This window comes from Phyllobates terribilis, unplaced genomic scaffold (assembly GCF_046119375.1).
Source record: "Phyllobates terribilis strain yellow unplaced genomic scaffold, ASM4611937v1 Scaffold_142__1_contigs__length_4687701, whole genome shotgun sequence".
In the NCBI taxonomy this organism is placed as follows: domain Eukaryota; kingdom Metazoa; phylum Chordata; class Amphibia; order Anura; family Dendrobatidae; genus Phyllobates; species Phyllobates terribilis.
In genome coordinates, this window is record NW_027362902.1 from 1,407,882 (window position 1) to 1,432,397 (window position 24,516).

Below are 24,516 nucleotides of genomic sequence, written 5' to 3' on the forward strand. Positions count from 1 at the left end.
GATGCAATGCTATCTTTCTAGCTCTCCCTTTTTACTTCCTTTTGGATAAACAGACATATTAGGCAAGCATTTTGGAGCTTTCACCTAAATAACTACAGGTGGTGAGATAAGCTGCACAATATAATTGACCTTTCAGTATATTGTTGCACACACACCATCTATTTAGCAAATGCCCTTGTTATCAACAGCAGCCTTTTAAACTCACCTGAGCTAACAGGTATGTGCGCTGGTTACTCTGCTGCGCTTAAAATTTCTTTTTTGGTTTGCTACAATGCCTTTTCTGAAACGTTGTCTCCTTCTGCTGGAACACTGACTTCTTTCATTTAATGCCTGCAGACTATAAAAGAGAACCCAACCCAAAAAGTTTGGTTGATTAGTCTGTGGCATTCTGTTAAACTGTTGCTTATGGCGGTCTCTGTGAGCTTCTCAGCGACATTCAGCCAGCCAGGTATCCTGCCTGCAGTAGATGGAATGTGGCAATGGAACGCTGGCTGCGCGTGTCATAATAGGCTCTGAGCCTTTATATACCTGTGCACAGCAGCAGCCACCTTCAGTCTACTGCTGGACAGCCAGCAGCAGCAGCAGCAGGAGAGGTATGTAATCAGGAGCCCTCCTGCTAAGGGTAGACAGCTGCTCGTTCCACCCCACCCCCCGCCTTAATTGGTTCTCCTCCCTTCCAACGGTGTTGAGGCGGGTGGGAACAGCAGGGGGTGAAGGTGCTGTGTTTAAAGAGGTGGAGTTATGCAGATCTAAAACGCGTGGATTGCAGCAGCAGCAAGCCGAAAAGTGCAGGCATGTAAGGGATCTAGAGGTTGACAACATGTCTTCTTAACGGGAGTCCAGGAGCTCATCTCCACAAATGGACTTTTTAGGATCCTTGGGTGGCTCCGTAGTTTGAAACCAATTCTGGTTATCGCTTCTCGGCCTTTTGGCTAAGATCAAGTGTAGTATCTGTTCTTTTAAGAACACAAGAGCTACGATCTACACTTGACGAGAGCGATCGAACTCAGAAGGAGAAGAGCTTCGGAGCCCAGCTGACATCGGAGAAGGAAGGCGGATATCGGTGGGAGGAAGAAGCTCTAAAGAATCCAGAAGAAGACGAAGACTCGGAGAAGAATTGGGCTGTCCTGTGGAATCTTCGAGGAAGAAAATCATCGAGACAAAGACCTTTCGGGGAATTTGTCCAGAACACGACGGGAGAAGAATCTGCATAGCTCCACCCATTCCGGGAAGAGTTCCAGATCCAGCTCCAAGAAGTAACTGCAGGAGGAAAGCCATGGCAAGCGCTGCGAGGAAGGCCGAAAAGAAGAGCCTGGAGCCGGGGACAGCCAGGAGGGCCCAGCCAGGAGCCGATTCTGACCCCAAGGACTCTGCCTCCACGAATGGCCAGCAGAAGGGACCCCAGAAGCCCCGCCACGAAGCTCCAGCCCTGGAGCCATGGATGCGGCAGACGGTGGCCCTGAAGCTGAAGGAAGTGGATGGGAGGGTGCCGCACATGTCCTCGGACGTGTTCTGCCAGAAGATGCTGCTGGATCGAGGCTTCTCCAGGTCGGACACCCTCAGCATCCAGACCTTCTTGACGGGGATCTTCTTCGTCACCTTCGCCACTGTGAACACCTGCAGGAGGTTCTGGGAAATGGTAAGCGCAAAAGGACCGGATAATTCTTTCTCTGCCTTTACAGGTAGCTGCCCTATCCAGAGGGACGAAAGGAGGATCACGGTCTCCATGCGCAACCCGCACACCCCAGGCCAAGACATCTGTACCTTCCTGAGACGCTTCTGTTTGGTTGTGAAGGAACCCTCTCACATCCTGAATGGACTCGGCTTCTGGACAGGTAAGTGGTCGGTGACCGTTAGACTTCACAGGGACCTGGCGTACTCAGACGGACTTCGGCACCTGCCCCCGACATTCTCCCTGGGCAACTCCTACGGCCTCATCTATTACCCGGACATGCCGCGGAACTGCAGGAGATGCGGCAAGAACGGCCACGAGATGAAGAACTGCAAGGAGGATGCCTGCAGGATTTGTCGAGTGACGGGACACAGCTCGAAGGACTGCCCGAAGAAGACGTCCTGCAACCTGTGTGGGCTGGCGGCTCATCTGTACAAGGATTGCCCCAAGCGTGAGAGATCCTGGGCATCGGTGGTTGCGACGACCCCAGCTCCGGAGGACAAGGCCCCGACGACCAGGCCTGTGAAGGTCAAGGACGCGACGACCAAGGCCCCAGCGGCCAAGGCCGAGACGACCAAGGCCAAAGCAGTCAAGGAGTCGGTGGCCAAAGCCCCAGCGACGGTCCCAGCAGCTCCGAAGCAGAAGAAAAAGTCAAAGGAGGGTAAGAGTTCTGTCACCCCTCTCTCGATCCCTCCCCCTGCCACCCCCGTCCAATCCCCCCCCACCCCGGCCACCCCTGCTGAGGATTCCACTTCCTCTTCCTCCTTCCCCTACTCCTCAGCAGGTGTCCTTTCCCCTGCCCCGGCAGCCACTCTCCCTCCCCAGACCATGGTAGCGGTGGAATTAACCTTTCCTCCACCTGCCGCTATCTATTCCGAGGAGGATTTTCCCCTTCTTGTCTCCCCAGTTCCAACTCGGGGAAAGAGGAAGGTGGAGGACAGCCCTGCTACTGAATCCTCCAAAAAGAAGATTCTGGATTTCGTAGGCGAAAAGGAGGATACCCTCCCTGAGCCAGAAGAGATGGAGCACATGGTTGAGACCCTGGTGGCCGAGCCAGAAGAGGAGGAACTGGTGGTCGCCGAGATCGAGGCCGCGCTGCTTGACCAGATGGAGGAAGAGGGCCTGCTGATGATCCCGTCACCAGCAGTCAACACCGACGAGGGACCACCCGACCGGAGTGGTAACTAAGGTGTATTGCCTGCGCTAACTTTTTCTTTTTTCCCTACATGATGGCTAATATTAACTTATTTTCCATTAATGTCAGGAGCATCAAGGACAAGTTCAGACGTCAGACTATTTATGCCTTCCTTACTTCCCAGTTGTGTGATGTTTATATGTTGCAGGAATGTTCCCTTCCCTCCTCTAGGTCCTTCAAACATCTGGCCAGGGAGTGGTCCCACGGTCCATCCTACTGGTCCGGTGGGGGTGACTGCAAGTCTGCGGGGGTCGCAATTCTGATCAGGGGGGGCGCATTCACGCTTGAGTCCGTCCAGGAGCTCATCTGCGGCAGGGCTCTTGTTGTAGATGGCAACTAGGCGGGAGAACCTGTCAGGTTCATCAACGTGTATGCGTCCCCACTGAAGAATGAGCGTTTGGAGCTTTTCCAGACCCTGCGGCTTCAGCTTGCCACCACCAGGACCTTAGTGATGGCCGGGGATTTCAACTGCCCCATCGAGGAGGATGGTCGTAGTTCTGGCACATCTGCCAAGTTGGACATCACGTCCAAGCTGCTCATCGAGATGGTAACCGAGGCCTCTCTTCAGGATGTGGTGGGCTCCATGGGGAGAGGCTCCACAAACTATTCGTGGAGCCGACCCGATGGCTCACTCCGCTCCAGGATTGACTTTGTGTTCACCTCTCGGGCAGTCAGGCAGAGTAGGCACTCGATGGTCCCCTGCTTCTTCTCCGACCACAGAGCCATTCACTTACAAGGTGTCCTCGGCGACGGTTTTCCGTCCGGCCCCGGCTCCTGGAAGCTGAATTGTGCTCTGCTGGCTCAGGATGAAGTCGTGGAGGAGCTGAGAGCAGCCTACGCAATGTGGCAGTCCTACAAGGGTAGCTTCCAAACAGTCTCTGATTGGTGGGAATATGTTAAACTTGAGTTTCGCTGTTTCTTTCAGGCCAAGGGTCGACAACAGGCGTGTGAGAAGAGGAGGGACTTCAGAGGGCTGCAGCGCGAGCTGCGGTCGCTGCAGGACCTTCTTCACTGCGGCTGGGACGTGAGGGAGGAGCTGGAGGAGACCAAGAAGAGCCTGAAAAGGCACTTTGAGGAGGAGTCCAAGCGAATCGTCTTCCGTTCCAAAGTGGAGAATCTGGAGAAGGGTGAGAAATGTAACTCATTCTTTTTCAGGAAACTTCATGCCGGTCACACGCCCCTGAACGAGCTGCGAGACGAGAGCGGAAACATGCGACGTGGGAAGGAGGACGTGATGAAGGTCGTCAGCGACTTCTACAGCGAACTCTACTCCCACAAGACTACCGACCCCGACGCTGCTGATAAGTTCCTGTCAGGTATCACTAACCATCTTGATCCTGCAGGCACGGCAGCCTTGGACAAACCTCTGATGGTGGGCGAATTGCTCTCTGCCGCTAAATCCTTTAGGACCGGCAGGACCCCGGGCAGTGATGGTCTTCCAGCGGAGCTCTATGTAGCGCTGGGAGACCTCATCTGTCCGGACCTGTTGGACCTGTACGTGGAGATGGTGGTGGAGGGTAGAATGCCTCCATCTTTGAGGGAAGGAATGGTCACGATCCTGTACAAGCGGAAGGGAGAGAGGTGCGACCTGAGGAATTGGCGTCCCATCACTCTGCTCAACGTGGACTACAAGATCCTGGCCAAGACGATGGCGACACGACTTAAGACGGTCATCGGACGGATCATCCACCCGGACCAGACCTGCGGCATCCCTGGACGTCGCATCGCAGACAGCCTCGCTCTCGTGCGGGACACGGTCGAGTACATCAAGGTCCGCCGCGCACACGCGGCCCTGGTCTCCTTGGATCAGGAGAAGGCCTTCGACCGGGTTTCCCACGAGTTCATGGGCCGAGCTCTGCACCGGTTAGGTTTGGGTAACATGTTTTGTTCGTATGTCCGTCTGATGTATTTTGATATCCACAGCTCGGTGTTGGTGAACGGCGGGAAGACTGACCCCTTCCCTGTCCTCTCTGGGGTCAGACAAGGCTGCCCTCTATCACCTCTTCTTTTTGTTTGTGTTATAGAACTCTTCGCAGAGGCTATCCGGCAGAATGGAGAGATCAGAGGGATCACCGCACCGGGTCCGGGACGACACGAGGTCAAGTGCTCGCTCTACATGGACGACGTCACCGTCTTCTGCGCTGATCGTGGTTCAGTCGACGCCCTCGTCCAGACGTGTGAGAGGTTCGGCCGGGCTTCAGGGGCCAAAGTCAACTGCAGGAAGTCGGAAGCCATGCTCTTCGGGGATTGGCAGCCGGCCTCCTCCGCCCCCTTCCCCTTCAACATTCAACCGGATTTCCTCAAGGTGCTGGGAGTCTGGTTCGGGAAGGAAGGAGCGGCCCTCAAGTCCTGGCAAGAACGCTTGGCCAAGGTGAAGCAACGGATCGGACTCTGGAGCCTCAGACACCTCACTTGTGAGGGTAAGGCACTCGTCCTGCGTAATGAGGTCCTGCCCGTCTTGCAGTACACGGCGCAGGCCTGGCCCCCACACGTCACTGTGTGCAGGGCCATTACCAGGACAGTGTTTCACTTTGTCTGGGGATCCAAGATGGACAGAGTCAGGCGGGCCGTCATGTACAAGGAGCCTCGCAAGGGTGGGAAGGGCGTTCCAGATATCCCCACCCTCCTGCGATCCTCTTTTGTGTGTGATTGTGTCCGCCGGACTTTGCAAGTCAAGAATGGCTCCGCGGGCAGGTCCATGTCTCGCTTCTTCCTGCTTCCTCTTTGGAGGCGACTCGGCTGGGACAAGTGGGACAGCTCCTTCCCCTACAACTGGACGACGCCATGGTTCTACGGAGACGTCGTTCGATTTGTGGGGGAACATCAACTGGAGGGACTCAAGCCCGACTTGTGGAAGCCCAAAACTATCCACAAGCTCATCAGAGCCAAGGATGACGTGGAGAACATCACAGGACTTCACCAGGACACGCTGGAGACTGTGTGGACAAATGTGTCGTCTGACAGGCTGACCAACGGGCACAAGGACTTGTCGTGGATGGCGATTCAGGGCGGACTGCCCGTCCGGTCATTCATGCATGCCCGGAACCTGTGCAAGACCCGGTACTGCCCAAGGTACCCCTTCGTGGAGGAAACATCTTTGCACACTTTTTGGGACTGCGGATTTGCACAGCGCCTGTTGACTGCCCTTGAGGACGACCTGAGGAACTCTGTCCCCAGGGCGAGCCTATCGCACCATTCTGTGTTTTACGGACTCTTCCCTGGGGTTCATACCGTCGGAGCCATCCAGGAGGCTTGGCGCCTTATGAACTGCTTCAAGGATGCCGTTTGGGTCGCCAGGAACCGGCTCATCTTGAGGAGGGAGAGGATGTCCATCCAGGACTGCCGCAGGCTGATCCACAGCCTGCTCAGAGACTATTCCATCGTGGACAGTCCGGAGGACGAGGATGAGGACTAAACCCCTCCTCCCCCTCTCCCCTTATGTGTCTTGTCTTTCAATAAAGCTTCGGGCCTGTGATTTTCCCCTCCCCATCCCCTTTTTCCCAATCCCCATCCCTTATCACGGTTCGTCGTACTCTATTGATTGACATGCTTTTTCTTTCAGATTGAGTGTTTTGTGTAGCATAGGGGTGTGATGTGTCTAGTTAGTGCGTCGTATCCTCATGCTATGTAAATATGATGTAGAATTCTGTGTGTACTGGGCTGCGGCACTGTACACTGTCTGTTAACTTATTTTTTGTGCTAATAAAAGATATATTCAATCAAAAAAAATCTGTTCTTATCAGTTTAATATCTGATACGTCCCCTATCTGGGGACCATATATTAAATGGATTTTTAGATCAGGGAGATGGAAAAAGAGCTTGCTCTGTCCACTCCACGCATTGACCTGGTATTGCAGTATCTCCAGGACCGGTGCACCCCTTCTTTAATGCAGTTTCTAAAATCAGAAAGAATTGAATTCAATGTTTTTTGTTCATTTTGCTTGTTTGTCGGATTTTGGGATGGACTCTTTGGCTCTGCTTTTCTTCTCCTCATTGGATTTTTCATGTTCAAAGTTGCAGAAGCCAGATTACAAGCTCATTTTGGTTCAACTTCAGCAACTATGCATTGCATTGCCATGTAATGTGATGCAATGCTATCTTTCTAGCTCTCCCTTTTTACTTCCTTTTGGATAAACAGACATATTAGGCAAGCATTTTGGAGCTTTCACCTAAATAACTACAGGTGGTGAGATAAGCTGCACAATATAATTGACCTTTCAGTATATTGTTGCACACACACCATTTATTTAGCAAATGCCCTTGTTATCAACAGCAGCCTTTTAAACTCACCTGAGCTAACAGGTATGTGCGCTGGTTACTCTGCTGCGCTTAAAATTTCTTTTTTGGTTTGCTACAATGCCTTTTCTGAAACGTTGTCTCCTTCTGCTGGAACACTGACTTCTTTCATTTAATGCCTGCAGACTATAAAAGAGAACCCAACCCAAAAAGTTTGGTTGATTAGTCTGTGGCATTCTGTTAAACTGTTGCTTATGGCGGTCTCTGTGAGCTTCTCAGCGACATTCAGCCAGCCAGGTATCCTGCCTGCAGTAGATGGAATGTGGCAATGGAACGCTGGCTGCGCGTGTCATAATAGGCTCTGAGCCTTTATATACCTGTGCACAGCAGCAGCCACCTTCAGTCTGCTGCTGGATAGCCAGCAGCAGCAGCAGCAGCAGGAGAGGTATGTAATCAGGAGCCCTCCTGCTAAGGGTAGACAGCTGCTCGTTCCACCCCACCCCCCGCCTTAATTGGTTCTCCTCCCTTCCAACGGTGTTGAGGCGGGTGGGAACAGCAGGGGGTGAAGGTGCTGTGTTTAAAGAGGTGGAGTTATGCAGATCTAAAACGCGTGGATTGCAGCAGCAGCAAGCCGAAAAGTGCAGGCATGAAAGGGATCTAGAGGTTGACAACATGTCTTCTTAACGGGAGTCCAGGAGCTCATCTCCACAAATGGACTTTTTAGGATCCTTGGGTGGCTCCGTAGTTTGAAACCAATTCTGGTTATCGCTTCTCGGCCTTTTGGCTAAGATCAAGTGTAGTATCTGTTCTTATCAGTTTAATATCTGATACGTCCCCTATCTGGGGACCATATATTAAATGGATTTTTAGAACAGGGAGATGGAAAAAGAGCTTGCTCTGTCCACTCCACGCATTGACCTGGTATTGCAGTATCTCCAGGACCGGTGCACCCCTTCTTTAATGCAGTTTCTAAAATCAGAAAGAATTGAATTCAATGTTTTTTGTTCATTTTGCTTGTTTGTCGGATTTTGGGATGGACTCTTTGGCTCTGCTTTTCTTCTCCTCATTGGATTTTTCATGTTCAAAGTTGCAGAAGCCAGATTACAAGCTCATTTTGGTTCAACTTCAGCAACTGTGCATTGCATTGCCATGTAATGTGATGCAATGCTATCTTTCTAGCTCTCCCTTTTTACTTCCTTTTGGATAAACAGACATATTAGGCAAGCATTTTGGAGCTTTCACCTAAATAACTACAGGTGGTGAGATAAGCTGCACAATATAATTGACCTTTCAGTATATTGTTGCACACACACCATCTATTTAGCAAATGCCCTTGTTATCAACAGCAGCCTTTTAAACTCACCTGAGCTAACAGGTATGTGCGCTGGTTACTCTGCTGCGCTTAAAATTTCTTTTTTGGTTTGCTACAATGCCTTTTCTGAAACGTTGTCTCCTTCTGCTGGAACACTGACTTCTTTCATTTAATGCCTGCAGACTATAAAAGAGAACCCAACCCAAAAAATTTGGTTGATTAGTCTGTGGCATTCTGTTAAACTGTTGCTTATGGCGGTCTCTGTGAGCTTCTCAGCGACATTCAGCCAGCCAGGTATCCTGCCTGCAGTAGATGGAATGTGGCAATGGAACGCTGGCTGCGCGTGTCATAATAGGCTCTGAGCCTTTATATACCTGTGCACAGCAGCAGCCACCTTCAGTCTGCTGCTGGACAGCCAGCAGCAGCAGCAGGAGAGGTATGTAATCAGGAGCCCTCCTGCTAAGGGTAGACAGCTGCTCGTTCCACCCCACCCCCCGCCTTAATTGGTTCTCCTCCCTTCCAACGGTGTTGAGGCGGGTGGGAACAGCAGGGGGTGAAGGTGCTGTGTTTAAAGAGGTGGAGTTATGCAGATCTAAAACGCATGGATTGCAGCAGCAGCAAGCCGAAAAGTGCAGGCATGTAAGGGATCTAGAGGTTGACAACATGTCTTCTTAACGGGAGTCCAGGAGCTCATCTCCACAAATGGACTTTTTAGGATCCTTGGGTGGCTCCGTAGTTTGAAACCAATTCTGGTTATCGCTTCTCGGCCTTTTGGCTCAGATCAAGTGTCTGGACATCAGGTTCCTTGAGTGCTAGCCCTCGGCCTTCCAGCATCGCCACTCCGGTGGCTTAAGCTGGATGCTGCTATAGGGGGAGAGTGAGGAGGAAACGGGAAGGCGATTTCCGTGGCTGACTATGGGAGTCAAGCTGAAATTTGCTGGGACCGGGGACCCCCGGGTCAAGAATGGATTTCGCATTGAGATTTCCGAGGAGAAGAAGGGACATTTTTCCATGTCCTACCTGGTGAATGCCATCTTCTATGAAGCATTGAAGATTAAGAAGTCGGACATTCTTTGCCTGCAGGAATTTAGAAGTCATGGAAGGTATGTGCTGGTTCTTTCTACTATGGCTGCTTGCCAAAATCTTTATAGAACCTTGAAAGGCCATACTGAGAACTCCCTCCTAGATGGACTCACTTTTACTGTCCTCTATTCAAAGGGGGATGTTCCTGTTGTTGTGTTTATGCACAATCCCTTTATCCCCCAGGAGGACATTACTGTATTCTTGAGGAGGCATTGTACTTATGTGCATTTTTCCCACAAGATCTCGAATGAAGAAGGCTTGTGGACTGGCAAATACAAGTACTTTGTTCGTTTTGCTACAGACCCCGAGGGGCCAGGGGGCATACATTATCCTCCTATGAGTTTCTCTATTGGGAGAGACACTGGTTTCTTGTACTTTCCTGATGCTCCTTTTTTCTGCAGAAGATGTAACAAGTATGGTCATGTCCAGGAGTCCTGCAGGTATCCGCCAACCTGCAGGAGGTGTAACACGTCTGGTCATATGGCGAAAGACTGCAAGAACCAGGTAAAGTGTGATGCTTGTGGTGAGGAGGGGCATGTTCTTAGGCAGTGTCAAGCTGGAACCACTCCTAAGTCTTTTGCTCAAGTGGTCGCGGAGGGGCCTGCTGTTCCTTCGACTTCTACTAGGGTTCCACAAGGTCCCCTTCCGGATGTCGGGGAGGCAACTGCTCCCCAAGAGGAAGAGGATGGCACTCAGATGGACGACATATTTGAAGATGCCCAGCTTCAGCCTCCTGCGTCAGGAGGCTTTGACATGGTGATTCCAGAGGTGATGTCACCTTTCCCTCCCCAGTTTGGTGTCCGTGGTGAGGGGGAAATGGACTTGTCCAATTCTCCTGTCATATCTTGGTGCAATACTGCTTCAGAGGAGATCGGGGGCGGTGGCCAAGGGGACTTGTCTGCTGTCCGTTTCTCTGATGAGGAGGATCCTGATGTGGTCAAGAAGAAGCCAAGGACTGAGTGTTCATCCATTGCTGCCGTGTGTGATAGCCCGGTGGACTCTCGTGCTTACCCGTCAGATGTATTTTCTCCTGACATTGTTACATTTGGCATTCAGCCAGATGGTAATAGCTTTGCTTTGCTTGATGAAGGTTGAGTTGATGTTTTCTTTCTTTTTTTTTCAGGTTATGTGTGATCCCCTTTAGTTATGCCGCATCATTCTGGATGGGACATTGTGTCCCTTAATGTTAGGCAAATTAGATCTGTTACCCGAAGAACAACAGTTCTGGATTATCTAAAGGGTTTGAGTGCAGATGTCTATTGTCTACAAGAGTGTGGGATTACTGAATCTCCAGGAGATAAGGACTGGCCTTATGGCCAGTATGTTTGGTCGGGGTCCAGCTTTAACAAAAATGATGGTGTGGGGATTTTAGTTGGTAATAAGAATATTACTATTGATAGTTACACGGTTGTGGAGGTGGGTCGCTGCATTATTGTTTTTTTGAGTTATAGGGGGTGGAAGGTTAGAATGATTAATTTATATTGTCCTACTAAAAAAGAGGAGCGGCTTGCTCTTCTTGAGAAATTGAGTTTTTTTCTTCCTGGAAAAATTCCTACAGTTTTTGTTGGTGACTGTAATTGTGTCACAGAAGGTAATGTGGACATTACGGGAAAAAAGTTATCTCAACTTATTTCTGATTTTTCTTTCTTAGACGCTGCAATACTTGAGTATGGCATTCCACCACCGCCTACATATTATGCTGACCGTGGTAATATTTCATCGAGGATAGATAGGATGTTATTTTCCCAAAATATGGTTTGTTCAAGTTATGTTCAACATAAGGTACCTTTTTCTGATCATGAGTGTTTGCGTGGAGTTTTTAGTGCGAATGGGGACATGGTGTTTGGGGGTGGGGTTTGGAAATTGAATACGAGGTTGTTGGAGGATGAGGAGGTGATGAGTGAGTTGGAGAAAAGGTATGCAAGTTGGAGGTGGCGTAAGCGTGATTTTGGTAGTGTGCTTGAATGGTGGGATTGGGTGAAATTACAGTTAAAAACTTTCTTTAAAAAATGGGGCTACAAAAAAGCTGCCAGATATCGTAATAGATTTAATGACTTAAGTAGACGGATTGATTGGTTGCGTGGGTGTGTTAGGAAAGGAATGGATATGTCTGATCAGCTTGAGGTTGCTAAGAATGAGTTAAAATGTCTTCTGGATGAAAAAGGTAAAGAGATTATTTACCGTACCAAGTTAGAGCATTTGGAAAAGAATGAAAAGTGCACCAGGTACTTTTTTAAAAAAATGAATGGAAGGAAGTTGGATTTGAGTGAAGTGGTAGGTGAAGATGGATCTAGTGTGGTTGGGAAGAATGTGTTGAATGAGGTGAATGGCTTCTATAGTAAGTTGTACGATGAGAAATGGATTGATCCTGGACTTGTGTCGCATGTATTGAGTGGTATGGAGAAGAGACTTGGTTCGGATGAATGTGATGCTTTGTGTGAGGATGTTATTTTGGATGAGGTGAGGAATGTTGTTATGAGTGCTAAAAAGAATAAGACGCCTGGGAAGGATGGGTTGCCTGTGGAGCTGTATGTGAAAGCTTGGGAGTTTTTGGGTAAGGACTTGACTGAGGTTTGTAGGTATATGTGGATGAATGGTGTTTTGTGTGACAGTATGAAAGAGGGTATAGTGGTTCTTGTGTTTAAGAAGGGTGAGAAAAAGCGTTTGGAGAACTGGAGACCCATATCATTGCTTAACGCTGATTATAAGGTCTACAGTAAATTGTTAGCAAATCGTATGCGTGAGGTGATTGGTAGGGTTGTGGAGGATGACCAAGTGTGTGCCGTGCCTGGTCGGAGTATAAGTGATAATTTGTTATTGTTAAGGGATATGCTTGGGGATTGTAAGACTAGAAAGCAGAAGTGTATGGTGTTAGCAATTGATTTCGAAAAGGCTTTTGATAGAGTTTCGCATGTGTTTCTGTTTAAAGTATTGGAGAGGATGGGTTTCCCTAGGGTTTTTCTGAATGGAGTTAAGTCTTTATATGATTATGTGTCAAGTGAGTTTTTAGTGAATGGATGGTTGTCTGACAAAGTGATGATTAGGTCTGGTGTAAGACAGGGGTGCCCTATGTCCCCTGTCTTGTTTGTATGTGTGATTGAGCCTTTGCTGTGTTTAGTGAGACGTGAGAAAATGATGAGAGGATTGTTAGTGCCTGGGAGTGGTGGTAAGCATGTGAAGGTGTTAGGTTACATGGATGATGTTGTGATGGTGAGTGAAAGTATGGCTTCAATGAGTAGGGTGAGGTTGCTTTTGGATTTTTTCTGTGGTGCATCAGGTTTTAGAGTTAACTGGACTAAGTGTAGTTTCAAATGCTTTGGAGATGACAGTATTCGTATGGAAGGTGTTAAGTATGAGGAGAGTGCAATTAAGGTTTTAGGGGTATTTTTCAATGATGATCTGAAAGGAAATGAGAGTTGGGACGAGTGTGGTATGCGTGTTGAGCGAAAATTGAATTTTTGGAGAATGAGAGATCTTTCTTTGCGGGGCAAAGTTCTAGTTATCAAAGCAGTGATCTTACCCATTCTGCTTTTTGTGGCCATAATTTTTCCATCCCCTTTTAGGAAAGTGAAGAGAGTTGAGAAAATGATTTTTTCCTTTTTCTGGTGCAGCAAGATGGAGAAGCTGAAGAGGGAAAGCCTTTATAAGGCCTGCCAGCATGGTGGTTTGGGATTTCCTAATGTTGAGGTTTTTTTAGGGCTCCATTATATTAAGACGATTGTGGTATTGTTGGGTAAAGGTAATAAGGGTGCATGTATGGCAAGTTATTCTGCAGGATGGATGTTGTATGGGTTAGGTTGGAGAAAGAGGGATGCGAGAGTGCCTGTGTCTTTTAAGTGTCCGGTGTGGTATGAGGTGATTGAGAAGTTTGTCAAGAAGTATGATTTGCTGAGTGTGCCGGTGGATGAGTTTAGAATGACTAAGAGGGTGTATAGGAAATTGTGTGCAAATGAGGTCGAGTCTAATATTGTTGGTTTGAGAGGGAATGAGGTTGCGGATGCTTGGAGAAAGTTGGGTATGTATGGGATGTCCAACAAACAGAAGGATGTAGTGTGGATGGCGTTTCACAATATTCTTCCAGTGAGAGACGTTCAAAAGAAGAGAGGCTTGATTAGGTCGGATGTTTGTCCAAGAGATGGATGTAATGGTTGTGAGACGGTTATGCATCTGATGTGGAATTGTGATTTTGCGCAAGACGTGTGGAAATGTGTAGGGGGGTTGTGTAGGAGTTTGGCAGGAGTGACTTTTGTGGATTGGCGTGTGGTTATGTTTGGTATTGGTGCAAGTGGACGTGTAAAGGAGAGAGTTTTGTGGTTAATTATGGCTTGTGTGTTAGAAAGTTTGTGGGATGTGAGGAATCTTTGTGTATTTAAAAGGAAATCAATTACAGTAAATGAATGTATTAGGATTATTCTTTCTAGGCTATTTTTGATTTACAAGATGGATAGTAGTAGCGGTGGTGGAACAGATGCCGAGGGAATATGGAAATTTAAAAAGTGGAGGCATATTGTAAAATTTCAGTGATCTTTTGGTTTATATTAATAAGATGTTCTTCTTTCTGTAATATTAGGTTACTTTATGCTTAATAAATATGGCCATGATGATGAGAAGTTTTTTTTGCAACAGTTTTGGTATATCCTACTGATTTGCTATAAAACTAACCTGAATGGTTTAAAAAAAAAAAAAAAAAAAAAAAAATCTGTTCTTATCAGTTTAATATCTGATACGTCCCCTATCTGGGGACCATATATTAAATGGATTTTTAGAACAGGGAGATGGAAAAAGAGCTTGCTCTGTCCACTCCACGCATTGACCTGGTATTGCAGTATCTCCAGGACCGGTGCACCCCTTCTTTAATGCAGTTTCTAAAATCAGAAAGAATTGAATTCAATGTTTTTTGTTCATTTTGCTTGTTTGTCGGATTTTGGGATGGACTCTTTGGCTCTGCTTTTCTTCTCCTCATTGGATTTTTCATGTTCAAAGTTGCAGAAGCCAGATTACAAGCTCATTTTGGTTCAACTTCAGCAACTGTGCATTGCATTGCCATGTAATGTGATGCAATGCTATCTTTCTAGCTCTCCCTTTTTACTTCCTTTTGGATAAACAGACATATTAGGCAAGCATTTTGGAGCTTTCACCTAAATAACTACAGGTGGTGAGATAAGCTGCACAATATAATTGACCTTTCAGTATATTGTTGCACACACACCATCTATTTAGCAAATGCCCTTGTTATCAACAGCAGCCTTTTAAACTCACCTGAGCTAACAGGTATGTGCGCTGGTTACTCTGCTGCGCTTAAAATTTCTTTTTTGGTTTGCTACAATGCCTTTTCTGAAACGTTGTCTCCTTCTGCTGGAACACTGACTTCTTTCATTTAATGCCTGCAGACTATAAAAGAGAACCCAACCCAAAAAGTTTGGTTGATTAGTCTGTGGCATTCTGTTAAACTGTTGCTTATGGCGGTCTCTGTGAGCTTCTCAGCGACATTCAGCCAGCCAGGTATCCTGCCTGCAGTAGATGGAATGTGGCAATGGAACGCTGGCTGCGCGTGTCATAATAGGCTCTGAGCCTTTATATACCTGTGCACAGCAGCAGCCACCTTCAGTCTGCTGCTGGACAGCCAGCAGCAGCAGCAGCAGGAGAGGTATGTAATCAGGAGCCCTCCTGCTAAGGGTAGACAGCTGCTCGTTCCACCCCACCCCCCGCCTTAATTGGTTCTCCTCCCTTCCAACGGTGTTGAGGCGGGTGGGAACAGCAGGGGGTGAAGGTGCTGTGTTTAAAGAGGTGGAGTTATGCAGATCTAAAACGCGTGGATTGCAGCAGCAGCAAGCCGAAAAGTGCAGGCATGTAAGGGATCTAGAGGTTGACAACATGTCTTCTTAACGGGAGTCCAGGAGCTCATCTCCACAAATGGACTTTTTAGGATCCTTGGGTGGCTCCGTAGTTTGAAACCAATTCTGGTTATCGCTTCTCGGCCTTTTGGCTAAGATCAAGTGTAGTATCTGTTCTTATCAGTTTAATATCTGATACGTCCCCTATCTGGGGACCATATATTAAATGGATTTTTAGAACAGGGAGATGGAAAAAGAGCTTGCTCTGTCCACTCCACGCATTGACCTGGTATTGCAGTATCTCCAGGACCGGTGCACCCCTTCTTTAATGCAGTTTCTAAAATCAGAAAGAATTGAATTCAATGTTTTTTGTTCATTTTGCTTGTTTGTCGGATTTTGGGATGGACTCTTTGGCTCTGCTTTTCTTCTCCTCATTGGATTTTTCATGTTCAAAGTTGCAGAAGCCAGATTACAAGCTCATTTTGGTTCAACTTCAGCAACTGTGCATTGCATTGCCATGTAATGTGATGCAATGCTATCTTTCTAGCTCTCCCTTTTTACTTCCTTTTGGATAAACAGACATATTAGGCAAGCATTTTGGAGCTTTCACCTAAATAACTACAGGTGGTGAGATAAGCTGCACAATATAATTGACCTTTCAGTATATTGTTGCACACACACCATCTATTTAGCAAATGCCCTTGTTATCAACAGCAGCCTTTTAAACTCACCTGAGCTAACAGGTATGTGCGCTGGTTACTCTGCTGCGCTTAAAATTTCTTTTTTGGTTTGCTACAATGCCTTTTCTGAAACGTTGTCTCCTTCTGCTGGAACACTGACTTCTTTCATTTAATGCCTGCAGACTATAAAAGAGAACCCAACCCAAAAAGTTTGGTTGATTAGTCTGTGGCATTCTGTTAAACTGTTGCTTATGGCGGTCTCTGTGAGCTTCTCAGCGACATTCAGCCAGCCAGGTATCCTGCCTGCAGTAGATGGAATGTGGCAATGGAACGCTGGCTGCGCGTGTCATAATAGGCTCTGAGCCTTTATATACCTGTGCACAGCAGCAGCCACCTTCAGTCTGCTGCTGGACAGCCAGCAGCAGCAGCAGCAGGAGAGGTATGTAATCAGGAGCCCTCCTGCTAAGGGTAGACAGCTGCTCGTTCCACCCCACCCCCCGCCTTAATTGGTTCTCCTCCCTTCCAACGGTGTTGAGGCGGGTGGGAACAGCAGGGGGTGAAGGTGCTGTGTTTAAAGAGGTGGAGTTATGCAGATCTAAAACGCGTGGATTGCAGCAGCAGCAAGCCGAAAAGTGCAGGCATGTAAGGGATCTAGAGGTTGACAACATGTCTTCTTAACGGGAGTCCAGGAGCTCATCTCCACAAATGGACTTTTTAGGATCCTTGGGTGGCTCCGTAGTTTGAAACCAATTCTGGTTATCGCTTCTCGGCCTTTTGGCTAAGATCAAGTGTAGTATCTGTTCTTATCAGTTTAATATCTGATACGTCCCCTATCTGGGGACCATATATTAAATGGATTTTTAGAACAGGGAGATGGAAAAAGAGCTTGCTCTGTCCACTCCACGCATTGACCTGGTATTGCAGTATCTCCAGGACCGGTGCACCCCTTCTTTAATGCAGTTTCTAAAATCAGAAAGAATTGAATTCAATGTTTTTTGTTCATTTTGCTTGTTTGTCGGATTTTGGGATGGACTCTTTGGCTCTGCTTTTCTTCTCCTCATTGGATTTTTCATGTTCAAAGTTGCAGAAGCCAGATTACAAGCTCATTTTGGTTCAACTTCAGCAACTGTGCATTGCATTGCCATGTAATGTGATGCAATGCTATCTTTCTAGCTCTCCCTTTTTACTTCCTTTTGGATAAACAGACATATTAGGCAAGCATTTTGGAGCTTTCACCTAAATAACTACAGGTGGTGAGATAAGCTGCACAATATAATTGACCTTTCAGTATATTGTTGCACACACACCATCTATTTAGCAAATGCCCTTGTTATCAACAGCAGCCTTTTAAACTCACCTGAGCTAACAGGTATGTGCGCTGGTTACTCTGCTGCGCTTAAAATTTCTTTTTTGGTTTGCTACAATGCCTTTTCTGAAACGTTGTCTCCTTCTGCTGGAACACTGACTTCTTTCATTTAATGCCTGCAGACTATAAAAGAGAACCCAACCCAAAAAGTTTGGTTGATTAGTCTGTGGCATTCTGTTAAACTGTTGCTTATGGCGGTCTCTGTGAGCTTCTCAGCGACATTCAGCCAGCCAGGTATCCTTCCTGCAGTAGATGGAATGTGGCAATGGAACGCTGGCTGCGCGTGTCATAATAGGCTCTGAGCCTTTATATACCTGTGCACAGCAGCAGCCACCTTCAGTCTGCTGCTGGACAGCCAGCAGCAGCAGCAGCAGGAGAGGTATGTAATCAGGAGCCCTCCTGCTAAGGGTAGACAGCTGCTCGTTCCACCCCACCCCCCGCCTTAATTGGTTCTCCTCCCTTCCAACGGTGTTGAGGCGGGTGGGAACAGCAGGGGGTGAAGGTGCTGTGTTTAAAGAGGTGGAGTTATGCAGATCTAAAACGCGTGGATTGCAGCAGCAGCAAGCCGAAAAGTGCAGGCATGTAAGGGATCTAGAGGTTGACAACATGTCTTCTTAACGGGAGTCCAGGAGCTCATCTCCACAAATGGACTTTTTAGGATCCTTGGGTGGCTCCGTAGTTTGAAACCAATTCTGGTTACCGCTTCTCGGCCTTTTGGCTAAGATCAAGTGTAGTATCTGTTCTTATCAGTTTAATATCTGATACGTCCCCTATCTGGGGACCATATATTAAATGGATTTTTAGAACAGGGAGATGGAAAAAGAGCTTGCTCTGTCCACTCCACGCATTGACCTGGTATTGCAGTATCTCCAGGACCGGTGCACCCCTTCTTTAATGCAGTTTCTAAAATCAGAAAGAATTGAATTCAATGTTTTTTGTTCATTTTGCTTGTTTGTCGGATTTTGGGATGGACTCTTTGGCTCTGCTTTTCTTCTCCTCATTGGATTTTTCATGTTCAAAGTTGCAGAAGCCAGATTACATGCTCATTTTGGTTCAACTTCAGCAACTGTGCATTGCATTGCCATGTAATGTGATGCAATGCTATCTTTCTAGCTCTCCCTTTTTACTTCCTTTTGGATAAACAGACATATTAGGCAAGCATTTTGGAGCTTTCACCTAAATAACTACAGGTGGTGAGATAAGCTGCACAATATAATTGACCTTTCAGTATATTGTTGCACACACACCATCTATTTAGCAAATGTCCTTGTTATCAACAGCAGCCTTTTAAACTCACCTGAGCTAACAGGTATGTGCGCTGGTTACTCTGCTGCGCTTAAAATTTCTTTTTTGGTTTGCTACAATGCCTTTTCTGAAACGTTGTCTCCTTCTGCTGGAACACTGACTTCTTTCATTTAATGCCTGCAGACTATAAAAGAGAACCCAACCCAAAAAGTTTGGTTGATTAGTCTGTGGCATTCTGTTAAACTGTTGCTTATGGCGGTCTCTGTGAGCTTCTCAGCGACATTCAGCCAGCCAGGTATCCTGCCTGCAGTAGATGGAATGTGGCAATGGAACGCTGGCTGCGTGTGTCATAATAGGCTCTGAGCCTTTATATACCTGTGCACAGCAGCAGCCACCTTCAGTCTGCTGCTGGACAGCCAGCAGCAGCAGCAGCAGGAGAGGTATGTAATCAGGAGCCCTCCTGCTAAGGGTAGACAGCTGCTCGTTCCACCCCACCCCCCGCCTTAATTGGTTCTCCTCCCTTCCAACGGTGTTGAGGCGGGTGGGAACAGCAGGGGGTGAAGGTGCTGTGTTTAAAGAGGTGGAGTTATGCAGATCTAAAACGCGTGGATTGCAGCAGCAGCAAGCCGAAAAGTGCAGGCATGTAAGGGATCTAGAGGTTGACAACATGTCTTCTTAACGGGAGTCCAGGAGCTCATCTCCACAAATGGACTTTTTAGGATCCTTGGGTGGCTCCGTAGTTTGAAACCAATTCTGGTTATCGCTTCTCGGCCTTTTGGCTAAGATCAAGTGTAGTATCTGTTCTTATCAGTTTAATATCTGATACGTCCCCTATCTGGGGACCATATATTAAATGGATTTTTAGAACAGGGAGATGGAAAAAGAGCTTGCTCTGTCCACTCCACGCATTGACCTGGTATTGCAGTATCTCCAGGACCGGTGCACCCCTTCTTTAATGCAGTTTCTAAAATCAGAAAGAATTGAATTCAATGTTTTTTGTTCATTTTGCTTGTTTGTCGGATTTTGGGATGGACTCTTTGGCTCTGCTTTTCTTCTCCTCATTGGATTTTTCATGTTCAAAGTTGCAGAAGCCAGATTACAAGCTCATTTTGGTTCAACTTCAGCAACTGTGCATTGCATTGCCATGTAATGTGATGCAATGCTATCTTTCTAGCTCTCCCTTTTTACTTCCTTTTGGATAAACAGACATATTAGGCAAGCATTTTGGAGCTTTCACCTAAATAACTACAGGTGGTGAGATAAGCTGCACAATATAATTGACCTTTCAGTATATTGTTGCACACACACCATCTATTTAGCAAATGCCCTTGTTATCAACAGCAGCCTTTTAAACTCACCTGAGCTAACAGGTATGTGCGCTGGTTACTCTGCTGCGCTTAAAATTTCTTTTTTGGTTTGCTACAATGCCTTTTCTGAAACGTTGTCTCCTTCTGCTGGAACACTGACTTCTTTCATTTAATGCCTGCAGACTATAAAAGAGAACCCAACCCAAAAAGTTTGGTTGATTAGTCTGTGGCATTCTGTTAAACTGTTGCTTATGGCGGTCTCTGTGAGCTTCTCAGCGACATTCAGCCAGCCAGGTATCCTGCCTGCAGTAGATGGAATGTGGCAATGGAACGCTGGCTGCGCGTGTCGTAATAGGCTCTGAGCCTTTATATACCTGTGCACAGCAGCAGCCACCTTCAGTCTGCTGCTGGACAGCCAGCAGCAGCAGCAGCAGGAGAGGTATGTAATCAGGAGCCCTCCTGCTAAGGGTAGACAGCTGCTCGTTCCACCCCACCCCCCGCCTTAATTGGTTCTCCTCCCTTCCAACGGTGTTGAGGCGGGTGGGAACAGCAGGGGGTGAAGGTGCTGTGTTTAAAGAGGTGGAGTTATGCAGATCTAAAACGCGTGGATTGCAGCAGCAGCAAGCCGAAAAGTGCAGGCATGTAAGGGATCTAGAGGTTGACAACATGTCTTCTTAACGGGAGTCCAGGAGCTCATCTCCACAAATGGACTTTTTAGGATCCTTGGGTGGCTCCGTAGTTTGAAACCAATTCTGGTTATCGCTTCTCGGCCTTTTGGCTAAGATCAAGTGTAGTATCTGTTCTTATCAGTTTAATATCTGATACGTCCCCTATCTGGGGACCATATATTAAATGGATTTTTAGAACAGGGAGATGGAAAAAGAGCTTGCTCTGTCCACTCCACGCATTGACCTGGTATTGCAGTATCTCCAGGACCGGTGCACCCCTTCTTTAATGCAGTTTCTAAAATCAGAAAGAATTGAATTCAATGTTTTTTGTTCATTTTGCTTGTTTGTCGGATTTTGGGATGGACTCTTTGGCTCTGCTTTTCTTCTCCTCATTGGATTTTTCATGTTCAAAGTTGCAGAAGCCAGATTACAAGCTCATTTTGGTTCAACTTCAGCAACTGTGCATTGCATTGCCATGTAATGTGATGCAATGCTATCTTTCTAGCTCTCCCTTTTTACTTCCTTTTGGATAAACAGACATATTAGGCAAGCATTTTGGAGCTTTCACCTAAATAACTACAGGTGGTGAGATAAGCTGCACAATATAATTGACCTTTCAGTATATTGTTGCACACACACCATCTATTTAGCAAATGCCCTTGTTATCAACAGCAGCCTTTTAAACTCACCTGAGCTAACAGGTATGTGCGCTGGTTACTCTGCTGCGCTTAAAATTTCTTTTTTGGTTTGCTACAATGCCTTTTCTGAAACGTTGTCTCCTTCTGCTGGAACACTGACTTCTTTCATTTAATGCCTGCAGACTATAAAAGAGAACCCAACCCAAAAAGTTTGGTTGATTAGTCTGTGGCATTCTGTTAAACTGTTGCTTATGGCGGTCTCTGTGAGCTTCTCAGCGACATTCAGCCAGCCAGGTATCCTGCCTGCAGTAGATGGAATGTGGCAATGGAACGCTGGCTGCGCGTGTCATAATAGGCTCTGAGCCTTTATATACCCGTGCACAGCAGCAGCCACCTTCAGTCTGCTGCTGGACAGCCAGCAGCAGCAGCAGCAGGAGAGGTATGTAATCAGGAGCCCTCCTGCTAAGGGTAGACAGCTGCTCGTTCCACCCCACCCCCCGCCTTAATTGGTTCTCCTCCCTTCCAACGGTGTTGAGGCGGGTGGGAACAGCAGGGGGTGAAGGTGCTGTGTTTAAAGAGGTGGAGTTATGCAGATCTAAAACGCGTGGATTGCAGCAGCAGCAAGCCGAAAAGTGCAGGCATGTAAGGGATCTAGAGGTTGACAACATGTCTTCTTAACGGGAGTCCAGGAGCTCATCTCCACAAATGGACTTTTTAGGATCCTTGGGTGGCTCCGTAGTTTGAAACCAATTCTGGTTATCGCTTCTCGGCCTTTTGGCTAAGATCAAGTGTAGTATCTGTTCTTATCAGTTTAATATCTGATACGTCCCCTATCTGGGGACCATATATTAAATGGATTTTTAGAACAGGGAGATGGAAAAAGAGCTTGCTCTGTCCACTCCACGCATTGACCTGGTATTGCAGTATCTCCAGGACCGGTGCACCCCTTCTTTAATGCAGTTTCTAAAATCAGAAAGAATTGAATTCAATGTTTTTTGTTCATTTTGCTTGTTTGTCGGATTTTGGGATGGACTCTTTGGCTCTGCTTTTCTTCTCCTCATTGGATTTTTCATGTTCAAAGTTGCAGAAGCCAGATTACAAGCTCATTTTGGTTCAACTTCAGCAACTGTGCATTGCATTGCCATGTAATGTGATGCAATGCTATCTTTCTAGCTCTCCCTTTTTACTTCCTTTTGGATAAACAGACATATTAGGCAAGCATTTTGGAGCTTTCACCTAAATAACTACAGGTGGTGAAATAAGCTGCACAATATAATTGACCTTTCAGTATATTGTTGCACACACACCATCTATTTAGCAAATGCCCTTGTTATCAACAGCAGCCTTTTAAACTCACCTGAGCTAACAGGTATGTGCGCTGGTTACTCTGCTGCGCTTAAAATTTCTTTTTTGGTTTGCTACAATGCCTTTTCTGAAACGTTGTCTCCTTCTGCTGGAACACTGACTTCTTTCATTTAATGCCTGCAGACTATAAAAGAGAACCCAACCCAAAAAGTTTGGTTGATTAGTCTGTGGCATTCTGTTAAACTGTTGCTTATGGCGGTCTCTGTGAGCTTCTCAGCGACATTCAGCCAGCCAGGTATCCTGCCTGCAGTAGATGGAATGTGGCAATGGAACGCTGGCTGCGCGTGTCATAATAGGCTTTGAGCCTTTATATACCTGTGCACAGCAGCAGCCACCTTCAGTCTGCTGCTGGACAGCCAGCAGCAGCAGCAGCAGGAGAGGTATGTAATCAGGAGCCCTCCTGCTAAGGGTAGACAGCTGCTCGTTCCACCCCACCCCCCGCCTTAATTGGTTCTCCTCCCTTCCAACGGTGTTGAGGCGGGTGGGAACAGCAGGGGGTGAAGGTGCTGTGTTTAAAGAGGTGGAGTTATGCAGATCTAAAACACGTGGATTGCAGCAGCAGCAAGCCGAAAAGTGCAGGCATGTAAGGGATCTAGAGGTTGACAACATGTCTTCTTAACGGGAGTCCAGGAGCTCATCTCCACAAATGGACTTTTTAGGATCCTTGGGTGGCTCCGTAGTTTGAAACCAATTCTGGTTATCGCTTCTCAGCCTTTTGGCTAAGATCAAGTGTAGTATCTGTTCTTATCAGTTTAATATCTGATACGTCCCCTATCTGGGGACCATATATTAAATGGATTTTTAGAACAGGGAGATGGAAAAAGAGCTTGCTCTGTCCACTCCACGCATTGACCTGGTATTGCAGTATCTCCAGGACCGGTGCACCCCTTCTTTAATGCAGTTTCTAAAATCAGAAAGAATTGAATTCAATGTTTTTTGTTCATTTTGCTTGTTTGTCGGATTTTGGGATGGACTCTTTGGCTCTGCTCTTCTTCTCCTCATTGGATTTTTCATGTTCAAAGTTGCAGAAGCCAGATTACAAGCTCATTTTGGTTCAACTTCAGCAACTGTGCATTGCATTGCCATGTAATGTGATGCAATGCTATCTTTCTAGCTCTCCCTTTTTACTTCCTTTTGGATAAACAGACATATTAGGCAAGCATTTTGGAGCTTTCACCTAAATAACTACAGGTGGTGAGATAAGCTGCACAATATAATTGACCTTTCAGTATATTGTTGCACACACACCATCTATTTAGCAAATGCCCTTGTTATCAACAGCAGCCTTTTAAACTCACCTGAGCTAACAGGTATGTGCGCTGGTTACTCTGCTGCGCTTAAAATTTCTTTTTTGGTTTGCTACAATGCCTTTTCTGAAACGTTGTCTCCCTCTGCTGGAACACTGACTTCTTTCATTTAATGCCTGCAGACTATAAAAGAGAACCCAACCCAAAAAGTTTGGTTGATTAGTCTGTGGCATTCTGTTAAACTGTTGCTTATGGCGGTCTCTGTGAGCTTCTCAGCGACATTCAGCCAGCCAGGTATCCTGCCTGCAGTAGATGGAATGTGGCAATGGAACGCTGGCTGCGCGTGTCATAATAGGCTCTGAGCCTTTATATACCTGTGCACAGCAGCAGCCACCTTCAGTCTGCTGCTGGACAGCCAGCAGCAGCAGCAGCAGGAGAGGTATGTAATCAGGAGCCCTCCTGCTAAGGGTAGACAGCTGCTCGTTCCACCCCACCCCCCGCCTTAATTGGTTCTCCTCCCTTCCAACGGTGTTGAGGCGGGTGGGAACAGCAGGGGGTGAAGGTGCTGTGTTTAAAGAGGTGGAGTTATGCAGATCTAAAACGCGTGGATTGCAGCAGCAGCAAGCCGAAAAGTGCAGGCATGTAAGGGATCTAGAGGTTGACAACAT

At 47.0% G+C, this 24,516-nt stretch overlaps 10 non-coding genes and 1 pseudogene across 10 annotated transcripts; all 11 read left to right on the top strand.

The window, feature by feature from the left end:
- Positions 1-912: 912 nt before the first annotated feature.
- On the top strand, positions 913-1,010 carry LOC141206376 (U2 spliceosomal RNA; annotated as a pseudogene).
- A 5,544-nt stretch (positions 1,011-6,554) lies between these two features.
- Positions 6,555-6,749, top strand: LOC141206227 (U2 spliceosomal RNA). Its single transcript, XR_012276891.1, has one exon. It is a non-coding gene; the product is annotated as a U2 spliceosomal RNA (small nuclear RNA).
- A 1,118-nt stretch (positions 6,750-7,867) lies between these two features.
- On the top strand, positions 7,868-8,058 carry LOC141206530 (U2 spliceosomal RNA). Its single transcript, XR_012277084.1, has one exon. It is a non-coding gene; the product is annotated as a U2 spliceosomal RNA (small nuclear RNA).
- A 6,106-nt stretch (positions 8,059-14,164) lies between these two features.
- LOC141206310 (U2 spliceosomal RNA) lies at positions 14,165-14,349 on the top strand. Its single transcript, XR_012276946.1, has one exon. It is a non-coding gene; the product is annotated as a U2 spliceosomal RNA (small nuclear RNA).
- Positions 14,350-15,464: 1,115 nt separating this feature from the next.
- On the top strand, positions 15,465-15,655 carry LOC141206531 (U2 spliceosomal RNA). Its single transcript, XR_012277085.1, has one exon. It is a non-coding gene; the product is annotated as a U2 spliceosomal RNA (small nuclear RNA).
- Positions 15,656-16,770: 1,115 nt separating this feature from the next.
- Positions 16,771-16,961, top strand: LOC141206532 (U2 spliceosomal RNA). The gene has a single exon (XR_012277086.1). It is a non-coding gene; the product is annotated as a U2 spliceosomal RNA (small nuclear RNA).
- Positions 16,962-18,076: 1,115 nt separating this feature from the next.
- On the top strand, positions 18,077-18,267 carry LOC141206040 (U2 spliceosomal RNA). Its single transcript, XR_012276706.1, has one exon. It is a non-coding gene; the product is annotated as a U2 spliceosomal RNA (small nuclear RNA).
- Positions 18,268-19,382: 1,115 nt separating this feature from the next.
- On the top strand, positions 19,383-19,573 carry LOC141206533 (U2 spliceosomal RNA). The gene has a single exon (XR_012277087.1). It is a non-coding gene; the product is annotated as a U2 spliceosomal RNA (small nuclear RNA).
- A 1,115-nt stretch (positions 19,574-20,688) lies between these two features.
- On the top strand, positions 20,689-20,879 carry LOC141206534 (U2 spliceosomal RNA). The gene has a single exon (XR_012277088.1). It is a non-coding gene; the product is annotated as a U2 spliceosomal RNA (small nuclear RNA).
- Positions 20,880-21,994: 1,115 nt separating this feature from the next.
- On the top strand, positions 21,995-22,185 carry LOC141206535 (U2 spliceosomal RNA). Its single transcript, XR_012277089.1, has one exon. It is a non-coding gene; the product is annotated as a U2 spliceosomal RNA (small nuclear RNA).
- A 1,115-nt stretch (positions 22,186-23,300) lies between these two features.
- LOC141206012 (U2 spliceosomal RNA) lies at positions 23,301-23,491 on the top strand. The gene has a single exon (XR_012276681.1). It is a non-coding gene; the product is annotated as a U2 spliceosomal RNA (small nuclear RNA).
- The last annotated feature ends 1,025 nt before the right edge of the window (positions 23,492-24,516 follow it).